Source organism: Triturus cristatus, chromosome 4_1, assembly GCF_964204655.1.
Source record: "Triturus cristatus chromosome 4_1, aTriCri1.1, whole genome shotgun sequence".
Lineage (NCBI taxonomy): Eukaryota > Metazoa > Chordata > Amphibia > Caudata > Salamandridae > Triturus > Triturus cristatus.
The window spans coordinates 344,491,932-344,511,278 of record NC_140585.1 but is presented as its reverse complement, the minus strand read 5'-3'; positions in this window follow the sequence as shown (position 1 = coordinate 344,511,278).

The following is a 19,347-nucleotide window of genomic DNA, read 5'->3' as shown; positions in this document are numbered from 1 at the left end:
CCTCACAAAACGTGAGAAGTGTCGGCCAAGGATGAATCCCTGAGAGACAGATGGCAAAGCATCATCCCCAGGAAGTGACAAACTGACCCTGATATCCTCCGTTGTGTGCCAAGCGTTCACTTTGTTGACTGTTATTGAACTTTCCCACATTGGATGGAGGGTCTAAGTTGGACTTTGGACTCAAATAACTGTGGACTTACTTTTGAAGACTTCATCTACAAACACTACCAACTCCTATCTGCACTTTGTTTTTTTGTTTTTGTTGAGCACTCCTCCATTGTGTAAATGATCTCCTTATGTCATGCGCTAAAATAAATCACATTTCACAAAATACTTGCTCATGCCTTGACTTTGAATCCCAAATGTACAGATTGAAATGACGCGCAAAATCACAAAGAAGAAGGTATCAATAACATTGGCAACCAATCACTTCCAAAATGTTAACTAATGGCTTGTGAGTAAATGTACCTTGTCACAGCATGATAGATAGACACAACCAGGTTATCACACAACCCGTAGTAAACTGTACTGATTCAATGGAAGTCCATTGTCGACAAAACTATCACCATTTGCCAGCACAATCAACACTCATTGTTAGCAAACCAGCTCATCATGGTCCATATTTGTTTCTAAAAATCTTTGGATGTGTGATAACTACAAAGGCACACCTCAATGTGGAGAACAGGTTTATTCTCAAGATACAACTAAGCGCCTTAACGAAAGTCAGATCACATCACACAGTAGCAAAATGCTCCCAAATAAAAAGAGATGACCATTATTTCAGAAGGAAGTGCGTGCCAGGGATTTCCACAACAGTTCAATGGTGTAGTATTTCACAGCATCATGGGTCTGGTGAGGTCACAACTCTGCTGTTGACATGGCAAAGTATCCTGGTAAGGAGAAACATAGAACAGAGTCAGGAACCCAGGACTAAGGTAGTTCAATTTTACAAACTATGTCATCTGAAGCACAAGAATGTCAGTGTGAATACTAGTTAGGCTTCACGGGAACACTGACCATGTTAACCTGCCCATTTAACAGACCATCTTAGAAAAAACGTCAGGACAATTATCAGACACTCACAAGCATACATACACATTGTCCACCAGCAACAACCAGTTGTGGGTAATCACCTCCTCTCATTGCATACTTATACTCATGTGAAGAAGTTGTGGATAAGCTGTTGTCTCATCTCAAATCCTCGTCATCATCATCCTCACCATGTCCCAGTCCTGAATCTTCCCTCGATGGCGGCTGCTGGTCTCTGTCGTCCTGTATGAGAGGTATTTCCTTCCGTATAGCCAGGTTGTGAAGCATGTAGCAAGCTGTGATGATCTTGCACACCTTCAATGGGGCATATTGGAGGGCTCCTCCTGTGCGATCCAGACAGTGGAATCTGGTCTTCAGTAGCCCAAAAGTCTGCTCCACGACTCGCCGGGTCCTACCATGGGCCTCATTAAACGGGACTTTTGCAGGGGTGACAGACTAACGGAGTGGTTGGGGTATCCAGAGTCTCCTATATTTAACACAGAAAAAAGATTCAGTTGTCTGATAACAGAGCACTGTCTGACATACAATGAACAAACACCACAACATACACATGCCACATCACCTACCAACAAGCCAGGCACAGTCACGTTGCAGCTGAGACATCAAATGCGGGATGACACTGTTCCTCAGGATATATGCATCATGTGCCTATCCAGGGAAGCGTGCGCAGATGTGGGAGATGAATACAACCTGGACATTGATGGAGTGGTAATGTTTTCTGCTGCGATACACTTGCTCTTTTGCCTGTGGTGGGATCAATGCAATGTGGGTGCCATCAATAGAGCCAATGACATGGGGTATATGTCCCAAGGTGTAGAATTCCCCCTTGATGTCTGACAACTCTCCAGGTGTTGGGAACTTTATGTCTGGTCCATGTAATGGAGCAATGCCTCCAACACATCCCGAAGAACAAGGCTGAACATGGTTTGGGACATTCCACCACATGTTGCCACTGTGTACTGGAATGAACCGGTGGCAAAGAAATGTAATGCTGTCATAACCTTTGGGCGCCAGTGCAGTTGGATACGTGCTACCAGGCTGCAAATGAGGTGACAACTTCTCAGACAACTCTTCAATTATTGGCCTTGTGAAATGGTATTTCCTGATGGAATCCCGTTCTTCCATGGTCTGTAGGTCTGGAAAAGGCCTTTACACTGGAGGTCGTCTGCGATACCTATGTGTAGACTGTAAACACAGTTGGTGTTAGTTCACAATGTACAAAGCAACATGCATTTAGACAAACAGAACATGAAATCTGATCGCAACTAAAACTATAAAACATTGGAAATGCACATTTGAATGAAAAAGGCTGACCTTAAATACATTTCACAGCATTAGTACCCTTCCCAGACATGTTACTAAGGTATAGTGACACAGCAGTTAGAGTGCTGTAGTGTAAAAATCTCTAGTGTCTGTCACCGTTCATGTGATCTAGCATCACATCTCCCCACCAAATAAGCCAAGATATAGGTTTGTGAAAACGGTTACATGATCAAAAGGCACCCATAATAGGATCATGTAATGCCAGATATGTGGGACACCTAATACACACAGCGTCTCACTGTGTGAATCATGCACACTACTGTCACAGGGTGGACACTGTCATGTCTGCAATACACATACAAACACAGACACAAAACATGAACAGTGTAGGAGTTGCATATATAATGCCATCATCCACCTAAGTCTGGGACACAAAAATACACTTGTAATTCACATTACAAACACAAGCTGATGTGGCTGCATAATGTCACAGTCTACTCATTCAAAAGTAACTGCATTATCCATGACTTTGAAAAAAACATTTACAGTCAGAAATCACACGGATTACACACTGGGTTACGGAGTCCCCAAATGCAGTGAATATGTATATAGGAATGCACTTTTATAGCCCCAAAAACTAATTGCCACTGTGACCAAGCCTAAGAGGCTAAATGGAGTTGTTTCATATCATGTTGGTATTAACTGAAAAATCAGTGTGTCATGTGCCCCTCAATATTAGCTCCTCATGGGAGTGTAAACTATTCATTTAAAGGTCCATTTAATCTTGAAAAAAACTGCCTCCACACATGTAATGCACAAAAATACATCAATTACAGAAGTGTCTGCCCTTTCGGCCGATTACTGAAAGGATGCGTGCCTCATCCTAACCGATTTGTATAGAGTCATTGGCTGCAAGTTGTTATGGTGACAGACACGGGTGAGTATTCAAAGGCCGCAGTAGCCGCATCCTAAGCGATTCGGACAGAGCCACTGGCTGCAAGTTGTTATGGTGATAGACGCGGGTGAGTATTCAAAGGATGCGGTAGCCGCATCCTAACCGATTCGGACACAGCCATTGGTTGGATTGGTGACAGATGTGTGTTTCGGATCGTGTCCTCATCGCGTGGAAAAGACTCGTTAACCTCCCATCACAGATGTATAAAAGTCAATCGCGGTCCGATGATGAGTTTCTGAATGTTGTAGTAGGCGTGTCCTCTGCAAGCAATGTTATGCATTGGACTGTTTGGGAAAATGCGACAGACACAAACCTATCGCTTAGGCCGCATGGAATTAAGACCGCCTCTGCTGTTTAGATATAAGTCAATCTGTTCCCTAGAAACGTCACTTGCTTGCACTACCTGGATCATTCCTGCACCTCCCCATCTCTCTGCTTCTGTGTCCACATTCTCTGGGAGCTACTATGGCACGTATAGTTGGCAGGGGCCCAGCTTTCACTGAGGAGGAGAACCAGGTCCTGCTGTACGCCCTCCTGCCACTGTACAGCCATCTGTATGGCAAACCAGAGGAGCAGGTGAGTGATGATCACACTGCATTTTCATTTGTTATGTGCAATTACCATTCACTACTAGCATTAGGAATCTGATAGGGAAGCATGTAAACTGTTTTTTGTAAGTTTAACAGTGTGTAGGTAACTGTTCTGGGCAGGTACACTGCTGTGGAAGTGTGTCTACTGGGGTAAACGTCTTATCACTGTTCTCATGGGATGGAGTCATCATTGAACACAGGACAACTGGACATAATGCGATGTAGCTAATCTGACCATGACCTATGTATACAAGTGTCTGACTCAGAAAGATGTTGCATGTGAACTAAGGGCCTGTCACCATGTCATCCTTACAGGTCAACTCCCATCAGAAGGCCAAGCTGTGGAGGCCCAGTGCCCGGACGTTGCGCTCCATGGGGTTGGAAACTTGTCACATCCCTCATTGCCGCAAGTGGTGGCAGGACCTTTGTGGCTGGACCAAGAAGATCTCTGAAGTCCAGCTGGGCCTGTCACTTCCAGGCAAGAGGGGCAGGCGTCAAACCCTGACCCCACTCATGCTCCCCATCCTAGCTGTGGTCTTCCCTGACCTAGATGGGAATTTGAAAGCCACACAGCAGCAGGAGGTAAATATGTGCCTTGTCGCAGAGCTTTCTTGAAACATGCTTGTTGTAGTATCTTAGCCTGCTGTCCGTTTTACAGATTGATAGTCAGCCAAAACCTCTGTTCTGTTTGAAAAGATGCATATGCACAAGGATTATTAGATGCCCGGTATGCCCCTTTCAACATGTGATGAAGTTATGTTCAGGGTAGTGACAGTAGTGCCATGCGCATGTGATCAACACAAATTACAAAAACCTGCATGGAGATAACATTCATGAGTAATGCAATTGCTCGACATGTGTCAGCACATTGACTAATGTATTACCTGTTCTCAGTGTGGTCACACAAAATCTGCAAAGTATGTTGTTATTGGAGCACTCAAGTGTGAAAAGCACATGCTATACATCCTGTTAGCAGGAGACGTCAATGTTCAGGCCTTGGTGAGTTTTACTTGGTCAGTGTGCCAATGTGAGGTCCCAGCCGTGGTACTCAGTGTAATCAAATGTGTTGCATGGGCCAATTACAGGTATGCTAACTCTGGTCACCTGTCACACTGGCCTTTCACATGAATGTGTGTAAGATTCCTTTCACTCTATCCAAAAGAGTGAGTCAATGTTTCTGACTCTGCAATAGTGACAACACATGACATTCACTGTCAAACACGGGTGGTCACTGGTGGAAACATGGCTGAAATTGTAAGGTATGATGTTAGATACTCATTCACAACGGTTGACATGTGTGTAAATGCTCTTGACTATTCATACTTGAGGGCTTTGTAAACCATGTGTATGATGCATCACTGTCAGATTGAGAGATGTCAAAATGGGAAGGAAAAAAAGAGCAATATAAGCTGTTCAAAGTGTACAATATGTCTAAAAGAAGTGAGGGACATTCAGACCTGGCCCATACAAATGTGGACTTCTGCAGTCTAGACATGATTGGTACACAGTGTTGACTGGACTCATGAAGAATGGAGGTTCAGCACTAATCGTCTGTACAGACAATGCACCCAGATGGGCTAGTGGCATGGTGTTCCACCAGAAGCATTATGAAGATGCAGTCATCGGACTTGGAAGTGTCTTGACCATTGTACATCTAAAAATGGTGAGCTGTTTACACTGCATATAACATTCTGATTCATCTTCATGACACTGTGCATAGATTACACAAGACAGTGTGCCAGGTGCCTCAGATCCTAGCTATGCCTACTACCTTGCTGTATCTACAGTAAGAGTCAGATGTGTGACCTGACAGTAGAGAACCTAAGTTAAAGGACAAATGAGCACAATCACTGTTATCTGTGTGACATGACTCATGCAATGACTACGCAAGCTTAAAGTTTGACAAGGAAGTAATTTGACCTGTAACATTAGAGCTAATGGTTCCCAATTTGATGACTAGGGAATTCAGAATGGATACCATGTCTCAATTCAATTTTGTGAATCTTATTTCCATTGTGATCTCTAAACTCCCTTGCAGGAGATGAGACAGGTATATCAGGTCACAAGACTGTCAGGAGAAAAAGACAATATATCACCTGCTACATAGTGAAGTAGTTGACATTGTGGTTGTGGCATTTGATGTTGATACGCCCAGTGATAACATCATGTGTTGGGGAGCAACGGTTAACTGGCAGACTAACAAGTGCCATGTATGTAAATGTATCAAGAGGTAAAAGCACTAGTCCACATGATGTGTTTGTTTGATCTGTGAAGATTTGTTATTATACCTATGTGTCAAGTACATAGAGATGACTTATGGAATTCTTTTCCATTCTTGTTCACAGCATCAGCACCAGCCAGTGGAGGAGGCAGTGCCACGGACGAAGGGGGAGCAGTTCGCCAGTCTGGGTCCAGTGCTGAGTCAGAGAAGGAAGGACCCAGGGGCACGAAGGGTGAGGGGAGCCACACTGAGACATGTCAGACGTAACCTCTGCAGGATCTGAAGCAGACTCCAGCTCCAGTGATGACTCCTTTGTGCTAGTGGAAGAGACAGGGACTGAATCCTCTAAATCGGAGTACACCACCACCACTACCATCTCCACCCTCCCAGCTGCTCCCAGGCCCAGTGTCCGTGGCCACTCCAGTGGAAGGCGAGGCAATTCCTTTGTGCCAGGCACCTCACCCCCTGCCCCGGTCTCCCCTGCTGCCCTGAGTGTGGAGGCCACTGACATCCTGAGGCAGATCTCTGTGAGCCAGAGAGCAGTGCTGAATGTCCTCCAGGTGCCCACCAATCATTTAACACAAATGGTATCGTTCCTGGAGGGCATTCACTCAGACATGTCTGCCCTACACAGTTCCAATCAGGCTCTGGCCTCCACTTTGACAGTAGCAGTGTCCCAGCTCCAGTTGTCCATCCCCGGCCTCTTCCTCATCCACAGTCCCAACTACCCTCCCTGACCCAAGCACATGCAAACGTACACATGCAGCCACATTAACAGCCAAACGCAGCACACAAACACACAGACACAAGGACAAACCAACGCACACTCAGGAGACAGACAGTACACTCACCACCAGGGACATACCAGCAGATGACACACATGTAGCCACATACACTCTGCAGACCTCAGAACCCTCTGCCTCCACAACCCCTACCCTTGCCTCTCCTGTCCCCCCTCTGCCCAGACACTCCACCTCTGTGCATTGGACCTCTTCCCGACCCACACCTACAACCCTCATCCAAAAAAAAGCAATCTACCCCCCTGCCCTGCCATCTACACCTGCCCCCACCGAGAAAAACCAAAGTCCAAATTCACACCCCACCAAAAAATCCCCCTGGTCTCCCAAGCCCAAAGCCCCTCCACAAATCCATACTTCCCCAACCCAGCCCAGTACCTCCCACACCGGAAGAAAACCTCCCTATTCCTGTCCACACCTTACAGAATTATACCATCCCCAAAATGGTCAAAACCAGCCCATCCCCCCTCCATCTGGTCCACCCACTTCAGCTGCCCCCCACTCAATCTGAGTCAACCACTGCAGTGGACCCACCACCCCCTCAATCAGGTACTACCACTGCAGTGGACCCAACCAACTCTCCTGGTCCCATCCCTCCCGAAACCCAAACCAGTCCCCCTTAGACTTGTTCCCTTGGTGCGTGGCATGTTTCCGAGATGCCCCTCCTTTGGGAGGTGTCCCTTTGCTAGCAAAGTGCAGGCAAGCAGTGAAGGCCAATACATATGTGGGGGAACAACCTTTACAACGCAACTTTTACAACGCACTACCATTACAACGAAACTATTACAACGCAAAATCTGTTACAACGCATGCCATTACAACGCAAGTCTTTACATCGACTTGCACTAGATGGCGTGCTAACATTAAAAATAGTGTAGTTTACTATCCAAACACCTTCCCTACTGCAACGTGGACTGGAGTTAGAATAGTAAATTACCCTTTTTTAATGTTAGCACGCCATCTACTGCAAGTCGATGTAAAGACTTGCGTTGTAAAGACTTGCGTTGTAACAGATTTTGCGTTGTAAAAAATGCATTGTAACGGCATGCGTTGTAAAAGCATGCGTTGTAACATCATACATCCCATATGTGGCCCTCATAGCCATTGACTTTCACTGGACTGGCCATTGGCCTATTTCTCATGACAGTAAATGCTGAATAAAGCATTTCCTATTTATTTTTTCTAAATGTCTGTGTCCTCAAAAATGGATTTCTGGTTAACTGTTATTCATGTGTACGATGTGATGTAAGTAGACAATGATGTCAGTATGGTATGGATTGCATATGGTCCATGGAGTACAAGCAGTTGGTCAGTATGTATCCTAGATTTTTGTGCCTACTTTGGCTAGATGTCAATGTTAACATTGGTTTTGTCTATGAGTGTGTCATGAAGTTACAAAGCTTTTTTTTAGGAGACAAAATTCACAGGGTTCATGGTTTCAGATGTCAACATAGTGCAAGTGTGGCAAAGTAAAACAGTTCAGGAGAAGCATGTGTTTATGATGTGCAGAACGACACCTGTCTCATCACTACACCTGGGTACATATGGAGTTTCACTACATGGTAGTGAGTTTGGACATACCCATGTACACAAAGTAATGGTACAATACTTGAACGTGACTTGATAGTGGTGGACCCATGTCTTCTTTAGATCTGGTATACTAGTGGCAATAAAAACCTTGCCACAGGTGGCATGCCACTGTAGGCAAATTCCCTTCATGGCTGTATATTAATCTGATACATTTCCTGAGCCCATGGTGAGTGTAAGGTGAGGAGTATTCTCACAGTCTTCCGACCCTGTTGCCTCCAAGGACTCCACTTTCTGCAGATATTCCTGTTTGGCAAGGTATCTGTGGTCTTATTAGTCCAGTGCATTCTAATTTAAATGCCAGTCATGCCATCCTGCTTTTGTTAGGGTAAACCAAGTGGATGGTGTGTTTTGTCTATCCAAGCTTGGATTTCATAGTTACAACCACACATCAGTCATAGTTGAGCATATGATTTGTGTGTAGGTTGTCATTTGTGCATGACTGACAATGGGGTCCTTTTGATTGATGCTTGATTCTCTTCCAGATCAAACAGAGCTGAACTAGGAGTGCTGTTATGTCTGTTGGATTACACTGTGCTACATGTGGTAAGCCAAGTGGACTGTGAGTGCACAGAAGTGTGTGGGTCCGTCTGCTGCGCAGATGCTACAGGTTCCAGTATAACATGCATGCTCTTAGTTGCCACACAGAGGAGGAGGTGGATTTTGGAATGTGAGGCCTAGCTGCAGATGTGTTTTGCAAGGTTAATGTTGCATGTGCTAAGCTAGCTTAAACTACGGTAGAGGTGAGAGAGACTAGTGTTTCCAATTTTTAAATGGAGTAATGACTGATATGTAATAGGGAAGGACAAATTTAGAGTTTTTCAGAGAGTGTAAGGTAGGAGTTAAGTTCATTGACAGTTCTTGCTTAGAAGACATGAAGTATCCACATTGTTCCAATGTGAGCGGTTTTACATGAGGGGGTGAGAATCAGAGTGTGCGAGCTTGTAAGACAGTTAAATCCTGTTCAAGGTATGGTAGAAAGAGGTAAATGTGATATGGGTAAAACCAGCTATACAAGGTTGGATTCTGGCAGGAGATGAGAGCTGTAGTCTGTGGCACTACAATGAGAGATAACTGTAACAGGGCAGTTTCAATGAGTGAGGATAGTTGTTAATGTGCATAAGTCAACGGCCGCAGGTAGGGGGAGGTGCCGCTGAATCTTGCAGCTGTTGCGGCGGCAAGAATCACCAGCAACCCCCCTGCTCTTCGATCTGGCCGCCGCGGGTGGCAAACACAGACTAGCTACGCCACTGATACCCCCATCGATGTATCAACATTAACAAATATCCTCGACGGCCGCAGGTAAGAGAGGGGGTGGCTGCCACCCCCAAAACCTGTGCCGCCTGGGGTGGTCCACCCCCACTGCCTCCCCCTAGCTACACCACTGGGGGGTATGGAGCATGGAAGTCATATGTGGATGTGACAGCGTCACTGTGAGACAAGGTTAAACTTGTCATTTGTAACAAAGTGGATAAGTGTATTTGAAGGGTATACGCCAGATGTGTAATTTAGGGTGCTATATGTTGAAATGTTAGGTGTTGTCCCGTTGATATTTGTTGTGTTTGAATCTGTGGATGCATTTGTTTTAGAAATGACAATCTGTAGAACTTAAGTGCAGTTGGGTGGGTATATGGTGATATGCTAATGACTGAGGACATATTAATTAAGCGATGTAAGTGTTTTGTTGAGAGTCGTGGTGATGCGTTAAGTGTGCATGTCATAGTGTACTGTGATGCTGCACGTTGTGATATGAGTGCAGTCGAAAATATTACTGAGTATCAACGTTAACAGTAACTCTCGTGTACTCACATTTCTGCAGGGATGACCCGTAATGAAGAATGATCCACTACTTCCCCAATGTGTGTATCTTACCCAACAATGTCAAAATATCAATAGCAACTTGGGGAAGAAGGGAAAGAAAACAAGGAATGGAGAGGGTCCCACGTCGCACCCCAGTCTAAATCAGGATTGACGGAACCAGTGATGGTGGATCGAAACGCAAGTCTGTTAAAAAAGGAAGAGAAGGAGAGATGAGTATATATGTTCCTTCGGTGAAACACTATTTCTTTCCCTTGACATGTATGTCTACCTGGTTAATTCCCTTCTTCCATGTATGATGTTCATTGGGGTGAAGAAGAAAGTGTAAATATCTAGAGAGAAATAACAGTAAGGTAAGTAACTGTATGCCTTGGGGAAATACAGCAGTGAGAACTCACCTAACTTATAAATATCTGGTGCCCAGAATAATCTTTTCCTTGTAATTGCCTCCAGGAAAGATAATCTTCTTAACAATCAAAAGTAACGTGTTTTCCTTAATTTCAGGAAGAAATCAAAATAAAAGAGAGAGCCAATCTCCACAACACAGGACACCAATCAGATAAGTATACTCATTCTTATAATATTCAAATATACAGCGCTCCAGCACTGTTAACTTAAGTTACAGTAACATAGCTTTTGCTTGCCTTCTTAATTGTTTTTACAGGGGGATCTAGCCGTGCAGAACAGGAGTGCAATGGCTAGGACCGAAGAGGAGCGAGAGGACTCAGGGATTAGTATCCGACAATGAAGACGCCGCAAACATGAGGATGAGGACGCCAACACAGCGAGGAGAATCCGGAAGCACCAGGTGAGTGACGCGAAGCAACACAGCCCGATTCCAAGCTGGAACGCGAAGCGTCAGCGGGCGGAATCGGGACGTCTTTATCTTCCTGGCTGACTCCCGCAAATGCGTCAAATGCGGGAGTCAGCCATTTTTGTAGTTTTTAGGCTTCCGTGCGTCTGGCAGACCTGACACTGAGGGTGCACCTGGTGATGAGAGTGTTCCATTTGACAAGTTACATTTAACGTCTGCTGAGTACAGTTGTGTACATGTCATGTATGTGAGAGGTGTTGTGTACATAGTGATGTAGAGTGGTGCTGTGAATGTAGGTGTGGATGTAAGAGGGGCAGCACCAGTGTGAGATTGTAAGAATTGGGTTGAAAGAGTATGAGTACAAGTATTTCACTGTTTTTTAAGGGACCACTTACTAGATTATGAGGCTTTGTGTGTTTTTGAACAGTCCCTAGAGCACCTGCATCTCCACTCTGCCCATTCCTCAAAGGTGCCATTTACTTTTGCTGCCACAGTGTGAGAATGCATTTCCTGCAAAGGGACCTTAGGCTTTGTTTTTTGAGAATTTTTAGCAGCTTGTACTTCAACCGTAGGTATTGAGGCACTTTGCATGAGCACCAGTTACATTGTTCGAGTATACATTGCTGGGGGTATTGCCCCCAACCCTTAAATTGGCTTTACATTGCTGGGGTATTAGCCCCCAACCCCCAATTTGGTTGTACATTGCTGGGGGTATTTGCCCCCAAAGCCCCAAAATGGTTCCACATTGCTGGGGGTATTTGCCCCTCAACCCCCTAATTGGCTCTACATTGCTGGGGATATTTTCCCCCTACATTTACCTGTAGTTTTGCCCCTGCATTCTCTTATGTTGTCTTTCGCGGGGTAGTTGCGTTATTGTATAGGGGAAGTGTGTCTAACTTACCGTCTGAGATGACCGCTTCGTTTGGGGTTGTAGTATTCATCGTAGATGTAGAGTAGAGGGATGACATGCACGATAGAATGCATAGCGGGATAGTCTTGGTTGCAGGAATCGTGTTGTGGTGCAAATCAGAGCTGAAGTACTCCCCTTCCGATCGCTCTGACGTGTTGGTGGTGGCGACCGATTCGGCGCATAAGAAGTACGCATTGTACTTGGGCGGTGGGGTTCGGACTGGGAAGTGCCTCCAAACTACTCCATTCCGCGTTTCCGGAGGCTTCTGGTTAGGAAAATTTAGTCGGATTCGGTAAGTAAAGGGTTTTGAGCATCGTAATGCGTCGTTTGGGAAAACCGGATCCCAGTATAAGTCGGTTGGAAGGTCCAACTCCGGAAGGCTCCGGGATGGCCTTCCTGATGAGATCGTAATCGGCCCCTTAGATGTTTAATAGATGTGATATACATTTAAAACATATTTGCTTTTGGTTAAAAAAGACAGATTTACTAGGGCAATTTTGAGATGTCGGTGGTATCAATTCACCGAAATACAGGTAGCACAATAGCACCTTTTCATCCTTTCCCAATGACAGCACATGACTGCTGACCCTCAGTGGTTTGACATAAATTGATGTCAATTGATTGACACTGACTGCCTTCTAATGGAATGCAGTAGGTGAAGTTTTTTACATGGCAGAAAGATATTTAGCTGTTATGTAACAATGTATTTTTTTGTAAATGATGGCCAGCCTCCACAAAAGTTATAAAAATTCCAGGCATTAAGGGCCCTATTACAATGAAGTCGGAAACTGCTCCGACCATTGGTCGGAGCCTTTCTAACCGCATCGTAATATGCCGGTCGGATTCCTTTGCTACCGCCTCATTATGATGAAGGCTGTCGGAAAGGAATCCGAACGGTCATTCCAACTGGCTTCTGATGGGTTTGGAGAGCCCGTCCACCAGTCGGAATGTGGGCAGTAATCCCAAGGACGGCTCTTTCCGCCCCTGGGATTCCGATGTCTGGTTTTGGCAACCTTTCTGTGCCGGCCTTAATGATATAGAAAGGCTGTCGGAACTCGACTTTGGGGGCAGCCAGCAGGGCCCCTTTGGGTGCACAGCCTCCGGATGAAGGCAGAGGGGGCATATTGGTGATCCCTGCACCCCATGGCAGGTACCTTGAGGTGCCTGCCATGGGGTGCAGGTATGAACTGCACCTCCTATTTTACAACGGTAGCATGCATTCCGGTTGGAATACATGCTCTGGTCTACATGTTGGTGGCCTCAGAAGCTTACCATCCTCCCTAATCCAGTCACTAAGGAAAAAAACCTTGGAATACTTTTTCATAGTACATTGTCTTTCGAGACCATATCAATCACAATATATGTGCTTCTTTCTTTACCCTGAAATTACTCAGAAAGGTCTTTCCCTTCATTCCATCATATCTGCTGAAACCTGTATTGCCAGCCCTCTATATCAGAACTAGATTACTGTAATGCCCTGTTTAGGACCATCCAGAAGAGATTCCTTAATAAGCTAAAGAACACGGCAGCCCAGTTACTGCTGAGCATTCCTAAATATTAATCCGTGTCCCAATACTTAGCTCAGATGCACTGACTTCCCATTAGGAAGCACATTGACTTCAAGGCTTTGTGTGTTGCCTTCAAGTCCCTGCACAACATAGGCCACGAATATCTTCAAAATAGTTTTTATGCTCCAGCTAGGCCTCTCTGATCTACAGCAGCAGATAATCTACTCATTCCCAGATTTAAGAGATCTTCGTGGGGTGGCAGATGTTTTGTGGTCTGCACTGCTCAACTGTGGAACACCTTGACCCTCAGCATTAATAGAAACACTGATTTGCTGACCTTCAGCAAGTCACTAAAATCCTGGCTCTTTAATCAGTAATTTCACTAACTTCACTTTTCCTTCTCGTACAGTGCCTAGACACCTCTGTGTATTAGAGAACTTTATAAATCCTCATTTCATTCTGCACAGCAGAAGCCCACTTCCAAGGGCACAGGACTGGATTGGCACCACTTGGCAGGGCAGGACTCACAGTTGGCAGAGTCCAGGTGCTGTTGCAGTGTTGGAGGAAGTCTTTGATGGCCCTGAGACTCCACAACAGGGGGCAAGCCCTTGAAGTCTCTCTGGTGTCAAGTGAGATAGGGTCAGTCCTTGTCCTCAGCAGGGCAGAGATCGGCTGGCAGAAGGGCAGCCCAGCAAAGCAGTTCTTCTAGAGCAGCAGTCAAGCAGAGTGACAATCCTTGTAGCACAACAGTCTTTACTCCTGGCAGAGTTCTTTACAGGTCCAGTAGTGTATTGTCTTGGTAGGGCTAGAGGCCCAGTGCTTATACCCTGTAGTGCCTTTGAAGTGGGGGTGACTTCAATGCAGGCCCGTGAAGTGCACAGGTCCCCCTTTCTTCCCAGCCCTGGCTCTAGACTATCAGTAGGGGATAACCAGCTCTTTGTGTGGGAACCAGAACACTGCCTAATCAGGTCTAAGTGCCAGTTCCACCCTCTCTTCCTGCCCAGAATGCAGATGAATGCCGATGACTTCTTAGTCACACCCACCCTACCTGTGTTTGTGGCTGTCTAGAAGGGATTCATAATCTGTAGCTGTCATCCACATTAGGCATGTACTGGAGACAGGTTGCAAGGCACATAAAACAGTAAGAGCAGAGAAATGTCCACTTTCTAAAGGTGGCATTTCTAAAATATTAATATTAAATCTAACTTTACCAGTAAAGAGGATTTATCATCACAATTTCAAAGATAAGAAACATGATGCAGCTACTCCTTTTAATTAGGAATTATAGTTTAAAAGTGTACTACAGAATTCCCAACGCTAGCCTATGAGAGGCGTAGGCCCCACAGTAATGAAAAATGGATTTGGGTTTGTGTCATTACCATGACATGCAAAACATAAGAGGACATGTCCTTCCTTTTAGTTACACAGTACCCTGCCCTCAGGGCTACCTAGAGCCTACCTTAGGAGTGACTTATGTGTAATGAAAGTGGAGTTTAAGACTTCACAAGTGGTGTTAAATGCCAACTCGATGTGGCAGTAAACTACACACACAGGCCTTGCAATGGCAGGCCTGATACAGGTTTGAAACGCTACTTGTGTGGGTGACACACTCAGTGATGCTGGCCCAATAGTAGCATTTAGGTTACAGGCCCTGGGTATATGGTATACCGATTCACACGGGACTTACAAGTAAAATAAATATGTTAATTGGGTATACACTATTGTTACCATGTTTAGAGGAGAGAAGCACATGCACTTTAGCACTGATTACCAGTGGTAAAGTGCTCAGAGTCCTAAGGCCAACAAAAAGATATAGCAAAAAGAGTAGCTAACCAGGACAAATGTATGGGGGAAGACCACCCTATGGTTGACAGGTCTAACAAACACTCTTTGTATGACACTATATTGGATGAGCTCAAACCTAGCATTCCTTGAAAGCATGGGGTGCGCTCCAAATTTGTGGTCCAATCCCTGTCCTAAATTGGGGAATTCATGGCAGTCGCCCACCTATCTCACAGGCCCCTAGGGTCCCCTTGGCCTGTTGCAAAAGTGCTTTGTACAGTAAGGTGATGGCTTTAACCATACCAGATGTGGTGCATATGATCTGTGGGGCGTCCTGAGTTAGCGACCTGTCTGCAACCATTTGCCAGTACACCTGGAGCATAGCCCTAAAAATAGCCCCATATGTTAGGAAATGTTGGAGTGGGAATTTGAATGTTTCAATAAATTCTGGAAGGGTCTAAGGGCCATATGTAGGTAAAACATGTTTTGCGATTCTCTAATTGCAATTTTTAGGGAATCGCAATTAGAAAATTGCAAAACGCAATGTAGGTAGGATTAGCAAAATATTTTGCGATTCCCACCTATTCCTTATTTGCGAATCCCAAATTGAGATTCGCAAATAAGGAATACCTTGCCATTCATTCCTATGGGCTAGAAGGCCCATAGGAATGAATAGGAAGACATTCTCAATTTGCGATTCTCAATTAGAGAATCACAAATTGAGAATGCAATTTCAAGGTTGCAAGGGTGTCAATAGGACACCCTTTTGCACCCCTGAAATAAACATGTGTGCACATGTGGCGCACATACATGCGCTAAGGGCATGTATGTGCGCCACATGGCACTTTGAAAAATGCAAAAAAGTGCATTTTTCAAAGAAATCGCAAATTACCACCAACCTGAAGTTGGTGGTAATATGCGATTCCTTAAGCCAAAATCGCACAACTTGGGTGCTTCCTACATTGCATTTAAGGAATCGCAATTTGGGATTCCTTAAATGCATTAGCAAAATAAGGAATCGCAAATTTTGCGATTCCTTATTTTGCGTGCTACATAGCACACTGCCCACATTGCGATCGCAAACGCTAAAATTCGGCGAATTTCAGCATTTGCAATGGCAATTTGGCTTCCTACATACATCCCATTGTCCTTTAGGAGGTCTCCTAAAGGTCTGAGACTGGCCCTTTCCCAATGCCACAGCTCCCCTTAAGATTTAGTACAGACATGGGGGTCAGTGGGAGGTCCTTGGCATAGGGGCAAACGGGCATCTAAAGTGTGTTCTCTGTAGACCAAGCATAATTGAGAGTGTCAATCAAGATACTGGGCATGGTGCCCTGTATTTTGCATGAGGGATGGAGAATTATCTGTAGCAATGTGGTGTGTGTGGGGTTATCTACACAGTCCTCAAGAGGGGGGGGCTCCCAAATGGCCACCTTCTACTTAGTGGCCCAGAGCAATTGCACAGCTAAATAGTAAAGCTTGAAATTGGGGACTGCAAGGCCACCCTCAGTTTTAGGAAGATGGAGTTTGGTCACAGAAATTCTTCAGCGACTCATGCCCCAGTGTAGGGATGTGAAATACCGGGTGTTTGTTGCAGTGCCCCCCCCCCACTTTTTACCTGAATTTTGATGAAACTCTGACTAAGGTGTACTGGGTCCCTGCTAACCAAATTCCCCAGTACCAGTGTTCCTTGCCTAAAACGATACCACAATTGGCACAAATTCAATTACCCCTATATGTCCCTATTAAAAGGTACCCCTGGGTACTGAAGAGTGTCAAACACACATAAAGAAGGGGGAGGTTACATTCCTACTCTGACCTCCCCAGTCACAATCTATATCACACAAAAAGGAGGCAGGAATGCGTCTTCAGGTGGTGGCACATGCTCAGTGAGTAAAAACTGCCCTCACTCACAAATATTGGACTTGCTTCATCATCGGGCTTACCTACTGACACCCCTGCGCAGACCAATGCCTGGGGTGGAGCAAAAGGGAGGGGAAGACAATACAAACATAAAGTTGTGGGATCACCAACGAAAAGTGCAGCTTGTGAAAGTTAAAACTAGCTTGGATGTGTCCCTAATTCTAATTTTATTCCTGGGCCATCCGGCCAGGGTTAAAAACGTGAAGGTAGTGCTGATAGGAGAAAATGAGGATAACTTCACCCCTCCTTACTGCAAAGAGAGTCCTCTGGGGCTGCAGCACTTGTTGTGCCACCCCAGGGACCCCTCACCAAAGCTATACACTTTACCACTGCAGGCTGGGGGTCTTGGTATAGAGCAATCCGAAGAGTCAACGTGGTACACAGCCCTGTGTTCCATACCACCTATACACTGCATAAGACATAGAAAAGTCACCCCTACTGCAGGCCTTTAGCCCTAAGGCTGGGTACCTTAAATCTATTGTGAGGGCATAGCTGCATGAGCAGTTATGCCCCTAAAATGTCCAGTCCATTTTATGATGTTGTAAGTGAACAGGGAAGTCATAGAGAGTACACGGGCTGGATACTTGTCAACACGAGTTTCCTAGCTCAATGATGGCTTCACTGATTCCTAAGATGTTTGGTACCCAATCCCAATCATAAATCCTCGCTGATGCCAGTGTTGGATGTATTCATAAATTCACACAAGAGACCCTTTTAGAGGGTTCCCTGAAACTTCACCAAACACTGTTGGGATCTCGGGCCGGTTTTTACCAGCCTGCCACCGCCAGACATGTTTCTGACCTCATGGGGTGAGAGCCAGCACTCTCAGAGGACAGAAACAACATCTGCTCTGGGCGGGGGTGTTTCACTTCTCCTCTAGGACAGGATAGCCTTCCCAGGTAGGAAGCTTCAAAGGCAATGTTGCCTTTGAAATCCAACTCCAGAATCCCCTAGATAGTGGGGGAGGCAAAGCCCCCTTTCCTGCTACACGAGTAGCAGGAGGAAAGGCCGGAAAATTAGTCAGATGAGGAGGAGGTTTCCTCCTTAGGCTGCACCACCCCTAGAGTGGGGTAGGTGAGGGAAAAATCTCTCCTGCAATTCCACCATCTTGAGATTGCTACACTTAGCTGAACACTAGGGCAGAAAGAAGATTGAGAGCCCCATTTTAAGAAAAAATAGCAGACAAAAAGGAAAGTTCCCAACTGTGGAGATTACTTGTCAAGAATAGAGAAATTAGGTTTTTATAATTCACACTCCTAACAAGTGAATTTAGAGGCACTAAGATAATTCTCCGTGGCCAAATTTGCATGATAGGAATTAGTTGTGAATCACTGGAAAATTTGAATAGATGATCCTGATGAAATAGCCTCAGCGGATGTATACACCACGTTGAGAATAACACCTTTGTTTTTAATACTTCTTTCTGAAGTAGGTGGGGTAAACCAGCTATGGATCACCGAAATGCTGCATCATCGACTTGAAAATTGTATTTTAAAATATTGTGTAATAGGCTTTTGTATATTGAATATTTGTATATTGTATAAAATAGTTTTTAATTATATACCCATGAAACAATAAGATATGATATGTCTTGTACCACTGGAGTTTAGTACGTTTCTTGATACGGAAAAGTGTGCAATAGGATATAAAGAATAGAAAAGGTCTTTTTTGTAGAATGCTATAATGATTTTTTCAATTTTGAATTATATTTTAAGGTATTTAATTTGATGAAATCTTAGAAAGCTTATATGAGAGCAATATATTGAGATATTAAAATGTATAAGATTATAACAAAGGACAGTTATTTTTGCATAAACAGGTTCCATTGCATGAGTGGATGGACAAAGAATGTAGAGTAAATGAGTCTCGCGGTATAAGAGAGTTGATGCATGTGAGATTGTAGACAGGATACACAAGAGAGAGCTACTATTTTTGCTAAGTATTTTGACCCTGACCCTTTCGGTTGAAGTGTTGCTCTCTCAATACTTTTTGGGGTTTTACAGACCCTATAATGCCAACTAGCCAGTTATTGAAGAGGCAGATACCCAAAGGTAGACAGGAGGGGGCCCGCGCCCTAATCGGATTCCACCCGCATCATTCAAACAGGATGGCACCTACTGGTCAGAGAA